This window comes from Branchiostoma belcheri, unplaced genomic scaffold (genome assembly GCF_001625305.1).
Source record: "Branchiostoma belcheri isolate BF01 breed outbred unplaced genomic scaffold, Haploidv18h27 scaffold48, whole genome shotgun sequence".
Taxonomy (NCBI): domain Eukaryota; kingdom Metazoa; phylum Chordata; class Leptocardii; order Amphioxiformes; family Branchiostomatidae; genus Branchiostoma; species Branchiostoma belcheri.
The window spans coordinates 1,492,533-1,504,058 of record NW_017804109.1 but is presented as its reverse complement, the minus strand read 5'-3'; the positions used below and the strand labels follow the sequence as shown (position 1 = coordinate 1,504,058).

General features: G+C 41.2%; 1 protein-coding gene across 1 annotated transcript in view; it reads right to left on the bottom strand.

The window, feature by feature from the left end:
- The window catches only part of LOC109479323 (A disintegrin and metalloproteinase with thrombospondin motifs 16-like), a 22,595-nt gene that overhangs the window by 8,156 nt on the left and 2,913 nt on the right, over positions 1-11,526 (bottom strand). The window lies entirely within an intron of this gene.

The following is an 11,526-nucleotide window of genomic DNA, read 5'->3' as shown; positions in this document are numbered from 1 at the left end:
CCTCCCCCAGGTCCAAAAATTTTTCAATGGCCCTCCCCCCCAGTGCACCAGCCCTCCCCCCCCGGTAAATATCGTACAGTCCCTTATGTTGTTTGTAACTGCAATTAGCCCTCGGGCATGTATTTTCAATAAACTTTGAATTCTTTTATTCAATTAACTGCCACAAGAAGACTTGTCACAAAAATCTAAAGTATACAATTGTAGCAAAAGCAAGCAATTGTTGCTCTTTTTTCCTGAGGACAGAAAGATGGAGCGGGGGTAGACTGAAGGTCATCCGGAGGTCAAGTTGGGTACAAACTGCGAAGACCCAAGGCGCGTGTAGAGGCAAACTGCGAATGGGTCTGCAAATATACAGGCAGCTGTAAGGCATGTCCATGTGTGGTCATATGTAAGGGGGTATTTAGAGTGGGGGTGGTGAATGCCGTTTGCCGCTACACAAAGTCTAAGCGATCACTGTCTTGAACTATCTGTATCTGTATAGCCGGTATAACCGCCCTTTGGCATAACGCACTTTGTCTAGCTTCGCAGGCACGTGGCAGGGCGGCAGCTGGCTATATTACACTAAACGACTTTTCTTTTTCACTTTTTGACCCTTGAACATCTAACTCTAAACATTGTGAGGATACCCCTACTGTTCTTGGTGGCAGCAAGTTCCAGTCTAGGACTATAAGACTGTGGCTTGTATGCATTATGAATACTAATAAACTGGTAGATGTACCAACTTCGAAGAATCTGATACCAGCTCAGAAATGAACAAGAAATAGTGATGCCTTCAAGTACCAGAGTTATCACTTTAAAAATCCTTTTCTTCCCCCACAACCATTGTAGAGTGGAACTCATTGCAACCATGTACAGTAGGGGCATCATCACTAGTACTAGATAAACTTTAAACAACACTAATTGCAGTTAGAAGTGCAAAGGCAAGGTGTGACACACTAAATTTCGATGACCCCTTTCAAATTCAAACCAATTCCTGACACAAAATATCATCTAAACCACATTGAAACACCTAAACATCAAAGCAAGATCGCAGCACTATCATACATAAACAAGCTATCAGAGTATGATCAATGTTGACTGTGCAGAAAGTTCAAACAGATTACCGAAGCAAAACTAAAGACCAGGTTCACGACCGAATCAGCGGAAGGTCCCTGCCCTCTGAACACAATACAGAAGATGAGAGGGAGAGAACCGAAAAGGTCTTGCCACGAATGACTTAATCTTCCGCAGGTCCCTTCAACTATATGCTGGGGATGTGCAAGTTTGACAGTTGATGGTATAAACACCTAGAGTCGCAGGCATCAAAGGAACTTACAGTCAGTAACGCTAGGCCAGACAAAGTTGACTTTGTGGATGATGTTGTATGAAGAACATAGATATTATGATACAACACTTTGAAAAGCTGATGTCATCTGCCATGAAGGCTAGTACGAAAGTTTTGCCTTTGTAGAATGTTGAGCAAAGTTTTGTTTGGTAATATAAAAGCTCTATGTGTGAATTAATGTTAGACAGACAGGTATGTATGTTGTAAAGGTTGTGGTTGTTAAAACGTTAACCATCGTGTTTCCCCAAATCAGTAATGATTGAAAATGCCTGTGTCGATGCCACAGGCATCTATCTGGCCTGTGTTTCTATTTACTCTGAAACTGTACCTGTTAGAACAGACCTGGGGACGATTGGTGTCAGCTGAAGTAAAATCCATCTGGAAGACGGAGAAGGAGGAAGATTCTTTCCAGGTTTGACAAGAAAGTCTTACTGGTGTGATCTTGGGCCAGAGCAATGCAATTTGTTGGTTGAGGAGTTAATGATCATAAAAAGTTCTTGAGAACTGAGTCTGAGGGGAAATTCTCAACATTCTACAAACTTTTTAGGCAAAACTTTCATTTTCATCCTTCTACAATATTTCGAGTACAAAAGATGCAGAATGTTGCTGTGAAAAACTTCTGGAGCAACACATTGTTAACATTACCAAGTGAATCAAAACTGCATGGTGAAGCCACCCACGGGCATCTAAAGGTTAATTCCCAAGTGACCTGTGGTTAACCATACCTGTAAGCCACACCCTTGCTTCAGCCAAGTCCTAAATATAGGTATTCCAAACAAAATCTTTTTAAGATCTATACTTATAATGTCTAACAGTTGTTATACATTATACCTTTGCTATATACTGTATAGTGATCTCAGAAAAAGAAAAAAAATGTTTCCAATCAAGGTAAACCATATGCTGAATTTGCTGCCAAAAATGTTTTAATTTAATTTAAAACTTTCCGAAAATCAGCTTTTCAAGTTGCTTTTCAAATTTCATGTGTGGTATTTCCAGCAGCGTTGAAGCATCTTTAAACTTAGCGTTTCAAAAGTGTTTCACTCCGGAGGTAAAACACACCGAGGATAAACTCTCGGCGGGAGTTTGGGGTTTGCGATACCACCTTTAATGGGGGCCTGCATACAGTTACCCTTTTTCATAAGGCGTAATCAGGCCTTTTTAGTCTTCATAATCCATAGGCAGCCTCCCAAAAAATCAAGGTAGTTCGTAATAGTACATTAGCCGCAAAGCGTTAAGTCGTAATCAGCTCTGAAAATTTAACGTAATTCATAACATTGGCGGCAAAAATTTTGCATAATTCGTAATAACAACTGGGACCCCCCCATGCAGGCCCTCTTTAATTTCGTCCCGCTGACACATCCAGTCACCGTCTCCCCCTAACAAGACCCAGAAACTGGGAATGACAGGCGAACTTGACCTCACAGTGAACCCTGTCAATGTCACACGTGTGACCTCTGAACTCCCAGGCCCCAACAGTCTGTTTGGCATTAGGGCTGTTCTTGCAGGTTTGACTGTGAAGGAGAGAGAGTGACTTGGTTTTGTGGTCTTTGAGTTAAGTTTATGGGACCTGGTACTTCCTGAAGTTTATCTTTAATAAATTTTACGTTAATTTTACTGCACTGTGGGGCCAAGCTAGTGAAATTTTAGGGTTATCGGTCAAAAGAAAGGGGCAAATTAAATGGAACTAAAATCTACCTAAAACCAACTATAATTTGAGGTAATACATGTAAGATCTTTAAATTTTCATATCAATTGAACTGCACTGTTGGGCCAAACTAATGAAATTTTGGGGTAATATCGGTCAAAAGAAAGCGGAACTTAAATGTCCCTCAACTAAAAACTACCTAAAACCAACTATAATTTGAGATAATAAGATCATGTTACATGTACATTCAGATCAAGTTGAACAAATGAATGGATTTGTCTTGTAACATTTCTAGGAAAATATTTTCCTCAGCGGAGGGGTGTATAAGTCAGACAGCTTTTTGCAGCTGCTTCCCCAGTCCTGCTGTCCGTTTGTTATTCTGTTTGTTATCTTCTAAACAGCATCACTATTTGGTAAAGGTTTAATCAAGAAGTCTTGACACAAAAGAAGGGCTTGCCCGCGGTTTACAGTTCTTTCGAGAACAGTTTACAAGAAGACAGAAGGTGAGGAGAGACGGAGAGGTTTTGGAGTTTTGGCGGACGAGGCTGGGATTCTCCGTGTGGCAGGAACAACAGGAGAAGAATGGAGAGGAAATTTCAGGGCTCAACCCGCTTGAACTGTGAGTTTACAGGAGCAGTTGCAGTCAGATTGTTGGCATGGTTTTAACATGATGTGCCGTCTGGTGTGGACTTGGAAGTTATTTTTTGCTTTTTTTTTTGTGTAACTATATCATGGTACCGGTAATCTTCTTTCCAAAATCAATGAGACAAAATTAAAGAAAACATTTTTAAAAACTCATATATTTCATGGAGGTATGAGGTATCCAAATTCTTGTTTTTTTTGTTGTTTTTTTTTCTTATTAATCCAACATTTATCACATGACATAGTGACTGCACAATCAAGCTTATTAAACTTATTTTTTGCTGCCATCAACACAGAGGACAAACACATGAATACTGACAATAGAGTGACATACTCAAGACTTGGAATTTGGGCTAACTTTTTTCCAGCGCGTTGTGGATTAGCTAAAACTGGTCAGACTAAAGGGTCATGAGTACAGTCAAGTTGCTTTTACTGAAATGCAACAATTTTGGAAGAGGAAAGAGATCAGATAAGAATGAAAGCTGACCAAACATGTAAAGGAAGCTCAGGTGTGAACACCTGCAAAAAGTCTCGGTTTTGTGCCGCCAGGAAATTGGAAAAGAGAAAAAGGAAATTAGAAAGGAAATGGTTAATATTTTTCCACACACAGCCAGATAATTGAGTGAAGGGGAAGCGTGACATTTGCTGAACACTGAAAAATCAGTAATGAAAAAAAAAAAGGCACACTTGAAGTTGAGCTGAAATGGTACATACTCAGTCTGGTTTCTCTGCATAGCACTCAGCATTTGCAAAAGAATATGTGTGGTGAGTTAAACACACACCACTACCAGTGGACTAGCCCCCTGCTGTAGCGATTGCACAACTGTGTGGCCCAAGGGCTACAGAAGCGGAGATGGGTACCGCCATAAGCGACCATGCTAATGGTGGTTACAGGGAGGACTTTAACTTTTATCGGTGCATCAGTGTTGTATAAGCACGTGCGTGTGTGTGTGTGTGTGCGTGTGTGTGTGTGTGTGTGTGCGTGTGCGTGTGACGCGACCCATTCATTTGCATATTTGTGAGGTACCTCATTTGCATATATGGGAAAAAACAGGCTCCCGCTACCCATTTTTCTGTGCATCAGTGCATGAAGGCACTAAATAATACTAACTGACTTTTCGAAAGCATTCGATAGAGTCTGTCACACCACTGCCATTAACAAACTTATATCCATGGGCACAAGACCCTCACTGATCCCCTGGCTCTGTAGTTTTGTGTCAAACAGAAGGCAGCGTGTTAGGTATCAGGACTCTATATCGAGCTGGGAAACACTAACGTGTGGAGTGGCCCAAGGTACTCTACTGGGCCCACTGGTGTTCCTCGCCATGATCAATGACGCAAAACCTAATACTAATAATCCACACTGGAAGTATGTCGATGACATGAACCTGGGAGAAGTTAGAACTGTGTCAACCCCAACTAAACTTCAGACTGACCTTGACTCATTGGACACCTGGGCCGAAACGAACTCCATGTTACTTAACCCCAAAAATGTAAAGCAATGTATTTCTGCTTCATGAGAACCCCCCCAGTAATGCAGCCACTGACTCTCGGAGGTCAGCCACTTAGCATAGTTACACAAGCAAAGTTACTTGGTTTGCACATACGCTCTGACCTACGGTGGTCTGATCAAGTTGACGCCATGGTGTCCAAGGGCAGTAGAAGGTTATACTTATTAAGTAGGCTGCGTCGAGCTGGCCTCCCAAGCTCTGACCTTGTCACAGTGTATTGTGGGTATATTCGACCAATAGTTGAATATGCCACGCCCTGTTGGAATGCGGGTATCACAAAAAAACAATCTGACAGCATAGAAAGAATCCAGAAAAGGGCATGCAGAATCATGCTGGGTAGAAGCTATCACTCGTATTCCGAGGCCCTGTCAACTCTTGACCTCCAACGTCTGTCTGAACGGAGACTGACCCTGTGCCGGGCCTTTGCCCTTTCAGCCACTAGGTCTAGGCACGCCCCCTGGCTACCCCCAGTTAGTAACCACTCACACAACATGCAGCTAAGGCAAACACGGCGCTACAAACCACCCATTGGGACAAAAAGATATTTATGCAGTCCTGTCCCCACAATGCTGAACATACTGAATAATCTTGCCATACAGTAGATTTCATTTTATGTTGTTGCATATGATGTAATTGTACTTTTTTATTATTGTCAGTTGTACCTAAGTAATTTGCCAACAGAAGTTGTATGATGTAATTTTAACATAAATGTGTATTATTCTAGCGTATAAGTGGTGTTTAATGCCTCTCAAGGCACTTTTTATGTATATATATTATGTATTAGTCATGTAATTTTTTAAAAATTTGTAAAAGCTTCTCAATTCAGCCTTTGGCTGCAAAAAGCTTCTAACCTACTGTACTATGTATGTATGAAGTATGTGTTTCTGCAAATAAACCAGTCTATATAAATAATCAACGCATCTCACAGGAAGCATTTTGACAGTTGTGAACCTTTAATTACTGTTTTGTGCCTCCTTACATCAACACAAGACCCGTCATTACCCCACAATGGCCAATCTCCAGAGGATACAGAAACAAGAAACAACAACAACTGACTTTGAAAAGGTAAGAAAACTGGGGAAAATCCTTCAAGCAGTAAGATAAATACATCTGACAGGTGAGGTGCATGCCTTCCTACAGGTGAGAAAAGGAGGAGACCACCCACTGTAGATCCTTCAACGGTAGGAAGACACTGCTTTTCCTTAAAGACATAAGAATGGCTTCCTCAACAATAACAGTCTATAATTAGAAAACATGGCAATTTTGTGGACAGTTGACTGGTTATACTGTGGTTTCTCTTGAACCCTGTCAGACAATATATTAACAATATTCTTACGTCCATTGGACATTCATGTACCTTCCGTCAGAATGTAGGGGTGAAGTCACATATATACACATTAGAATTGGTGTAACGTATCTTCAGTCTGCCTTAAACAGGAAAATGTCAAATTAAAGCTTTGTATCAACTGAAATATAATTGTTGACCTTGAAATTGATGGATGAAACTGAAAGTCAAAGGTGAATCAATTAAGATATTTGTGTAAAGACAAGAATGTGACCCTGTTCTTTGTGCTTCAGTACAAGAAATCTGTTGTGACTGCTATGTTTGAGGATTATGAAGCTGCTGCATTATTCCTTAGTTTGTAGATTATATTTTTGCCTCACTGGGCTAAGCACAGGGCACAAGTTTACAATCATATACATACACATATACAAATAACTGTTACGTGTATATCTAAACGTCTAATTTATTCTAGTCTTTTCAACGTCCTCTCGCTTCTTAGTAATTGTATATTAAATGTATGAGGCTGTATGAGAAGTTAAATTTGGTTTATTAAACAGGAATAGATAAAGCTGCTGCATTGTTGTCTGAGACTGTTGCAGGTTTTAAAGAGTTTTGCCCGAGCGATTTGTTGTCAGGACATCGTCAGATCTTCCGTTGCCCGAGGCCCACCTTGCGGTCACCATTAATTTTTTATCTGTCGTCTTGGGCCGACCGAATCAGTCGCGCTTGACTGCTGACGAAAGAAAGGATCACTAAGCGTGAAATTTGTCTCCCTCGGACAATAGGCAAGGACATTACAGGTGTCCACAGGTGAGACATCAAAGAAAAAGGTGCCCCCACCTTCCTCAGGTGAGAGGGGCGCACAAAGGACAGGTACAATGGATGCACAGGTAGTTGAAGGTGTGACAATGGCGTGTGTTTGTTCGTGGTGGATTTGTGATCATCAGTGTCCGTTGTCAAACCTTTTCACAGTTTCGTCCTTTCCTTCTGTACTATTGTTGGGAGAATTTTTTTTTTAAATTCCAACATGTAATCACCAGACGTGGTGACGACACACTCAAGTTTTTTCAACTTATATTAATGTCGCCACCAATACAGGGGACAAATATATGACAGGACAATACTCATTTACACCTGAGCTAAGTGAGGAAAGCCGTGCCTTTCCCAAGGGCACAAGATCGGTGGCATGTCAGGACTCGAACTCGGGACTCAAAGTTCCGAGTCGCGCACTCTGCCGGGAGAATTGTTACAAATTGTGATTCATTATTCATGTCAATTTTGGCAATTTTGGAAAAGGTGGGTCATCACGTCTACCATGGTTTACAAATTAAAGAGAAGTCAAACCCTTCAGACATAGTTTTAGACATAGCTATGGTTTTAGACAGTTACCGTCTATCATGTAGATTTTGAAGTTATTTTGTATGTTCTTTTCTCTTTGTTATTGCAATTAGCCTTCGGGCAGGAATTTGTAATTAACTTACAAATACCATTGATAACTACTGCATTTAGCCCATGTGGGCAAGATCATGCAATTGAAGATCATCCCTATCATTCTGAAATCCGAGAACCAACAAATTAGTTTGATGTCCCCGTTAGAAATGTATATCCACGACGTGCTTCCTGACCTAGCTTCAGACTCAAAACAACGTGACGTTAGAATTTAAATCCAACTTGTCAGGATTCCGCCCGCATGCCTGCAACAGAGGCGGCTATTTCACCCATACACAGTTCGGTTGGTGTTATTTATAATTGTGTATCATTGTCTGATTGAGTGTGAGACTTTGGTGGTTGAAGACGTAACCCGAGTCTGAAATATAAGGGCCCCTCTCTCAAAAACGAATTGGCCGGATTTGTCGGCCATTGACACTGGGGAAACGTTCTTGGCTGCGGCCATGCGCCGGCGTGCGTGGAATGTGAGCCATGTGCAGAATGGCTGCTGTAGAAACCGGTCCTCCTCTGTTTGTATCTGCTGTAACACTAGTCTGTTAATATCTCCACAAGCATGCAGTGGATTAGCAATGGATGAAACTGAAAGAACAGTTGTGATCTTTGTAAAGTCATACACCAAAATGGACCTCAGTCGTTTTTAGAATGGCTGTAGGAGAACTTTGTTCGACCCGTGTTTTGTGCCTGCTGTAACACTAGTCTGCTAATATCCCTGCAAGCATGCAACTGTTAGTGGGGGATTAGCGATTAAAAAAAAGAATTGTAAGATTATAACATCATTAGAATTGTTGCAAGATTTGGTGGTTGAACGCTGGAACTTAAGTTAGTACACTGATCATCAGAATGCCTGTTCTCAATTCTGGCCCTCCACTACTGTTTGTGTCTGCTGTAATGCTAGCTGTGAACATCACCACAAGCATGCAACTGTTAGTAGGGGATTAAGTTAGTAACACTTCTGAAAATCCAAAATGAACCTCAGTTGTTTGGTGTGTTAAGCTGAAGGGCAGTTATGTGTGTGTGTGTGTGTGTGTGTGTGTGTGTGTGTGTGTGTGTCTGTAGGTACGTACATACATACATGTATGATGGTATATATAATTATATATATATATACCACTATACAGATACAGAAGTACAGGATACAACACTGCAGCGGCCGGGAATTTGGGGTACTTGCATGTATATTAAGTGATCACTGTCCAATGGAAAGGTTAGGCACAATAATTCTCTACTATAGGTTCGCAACAGGTAACCAACAACCCTCATGTTTCCGCATGATTGACCAATCAGAAGCCCACATCGCTGCTTCAAAAGACAAACGACCTCACTAACCTGGCCGAAGGACAATCCAACAAAAAATTTGCGCGATAAGAATCTCGAACACCTCCTCACTTCCGACTTAAATCTACACCCCACTACAACACACCTTTACTCTAGCCTCCGTAGCAGGCTTATAGAACTGGGGGTTTGGTGGTCTTCGGCTGTTTTCTAATTAGCCCAGTTCTAAACGGGGGTAACTCAACCAGGCCGGCTATGTTGTCTATATGCAATCACAAAATAGCACATAAAAGACCCTGAAGACCCCCAAAACCCCCAGTTTTTGGCATGCTATGGAGGCTACCTTCACTCTATCTGTGGATGGCTCCAAACCATTCCTTCACACACACGACTATAAAGATAAAGACATACATGAAATGGGCCGTTTAGGGCGAAAATGTTCCTAACTGATCATTACGGCACAACCATTAGTCGCATAATTGTAGATTATGAAGACTGTTAAGAGCTGCCCTGAGGTCCAGTCTTCACAAATCAACCGGCCGGTCAGTTGAAGCATTCCTGTGTGAAGGTTCGAAGGCCACATGGTTGGGGGCCCACATGCCCTTTTCCGTAGAGTGCAATCGGCCGTTTTAATTCTACATAGAGCGTAGACGGGCCGCTCTAATTCAACGTAGAGCATAATTGGCGCATTTTGCGTAGAGCGTATTCAGCGTTTTAATTCTACGTAATGCGTTGTAGAGACTTGGAATTGATCGTAAAGCGTAATCGAGAAGTTTCCGAATTCAGCGTAGAGCGTTGTCGGGGCTCGTAAGGCATAATCAGGCATTTTTAGTCTTCGTAATCCGTAGGCAGCCTCCCCAAAAATCAACGTATTTCGTAATTAGTACATTAGCCGCAAAGCATTAAGTCGTAATCAGCTCAGAGACTTTAAACTAACTCATAAACGGCAGCGAAAGTTTTGCGTAATTCGTAATCACTACTAGTACCCCCCCCTCCCTACAGGCCCTCACGGTTATCTTGTCACTGTGCTCCAAACTCTATTCTTCAAGCAGAGGTTTCAATCTGGAGGGTACATTGTAGTGGTGGCTCTTTTAAATATCTTGCAATAAAAAATTGTGCGACCTCTCTATTTTTTTCCTACAGTAAAAAAAAAAATTCATTTGTGTGAAAATTTGCTTTCTTCAACAAAGTGTTAGATGAATCTGAACTCTCTCCCTCTTGTAGTTTATTAATTTCAAACTCCACATTAAGAGAAATATAACTCTATAATGACCATTGTTCCTAAAAGACACCTTTGTCTGGAGTTACTACCACAGCAAAGCAAAGAAGACATAAAATGAAAACTTCTTTTCACCTCCACAAGTCAAGCGAAATGAAGTGCTTCTGAACTTAATGAACAAGACTTAATGCTCTTAAAGCTATAAACACGCGTCTGGACAAAGAGAGTCTTGAGGCAACGCAAACTTACATCTTGAGATGACACTAAGGAGCTTTGTTAGGGAAGACTCAAAAGGAAAGGTGACAGTCAGAGATAGGTTACACTGTAACTCTCTGTCTGTGAGCTAAGACTGTGGGAATGCGATACTAGGCCACACAAATTTGATTTGTTGGTTCACGTATTTTGTCAGAAAAGATGGAAAAACTGTTACAGTAGCAACTAGGAAGACAAGGAGCTTTCTTCAACCATTGGAGCCAAAATAAGAGTTGATTCAGAACTTAAATATTTTTTTTGGGCAAATCAAAATGAGGGGGGGGGGAATCCGAGAACCAACAAATCAAATTGGTGTGGCCTAAGAACAGGAGACTGCAGACGTAAAGAGAAAGCCTTGGGAGTACCTTACCTTACCTACCATTACAGATTTCCGAATGACACTCCTGTGGTCAGAAATCCCTATCATTTATACACCTTAGTAAGACTTGCTTGAAAGAGCAGGAAAGGGAGTGTATGATAATGTATATATTTAGGTGCATACAGTTACATGTACATAGTCCTTGGTGACGTCTTCACATGGTAACAGACATACAGAGCCAAGACTTCCTTTTTTCATAACAAGATATAACAGTGGTGTATTGTAGTATTAAATCTTCTACAGGAATTATAACTATATGCCGTGACAACTCACAATGCAAAGTTAAACCACACAAAAAGCCTCTGACAATAGACAATGTGACGAGTGTCTGAACGCACTAACAAAGAAGACAACTCATGAGAATAACTTTCAACCAAAAAAAGCAGCAAAAGACTTCTGTCCCAATTAAGTAACCCGTAACCATTTTCAAAACCACAGCAAACCATGTGAGTGACAAAACACAGTACTTCAACTCATGGCCTTTTGGTCCAGAAACAGGCTTGCTAGACACTAAACCATTCGGTATAGAACAAATGACAATTCTCACT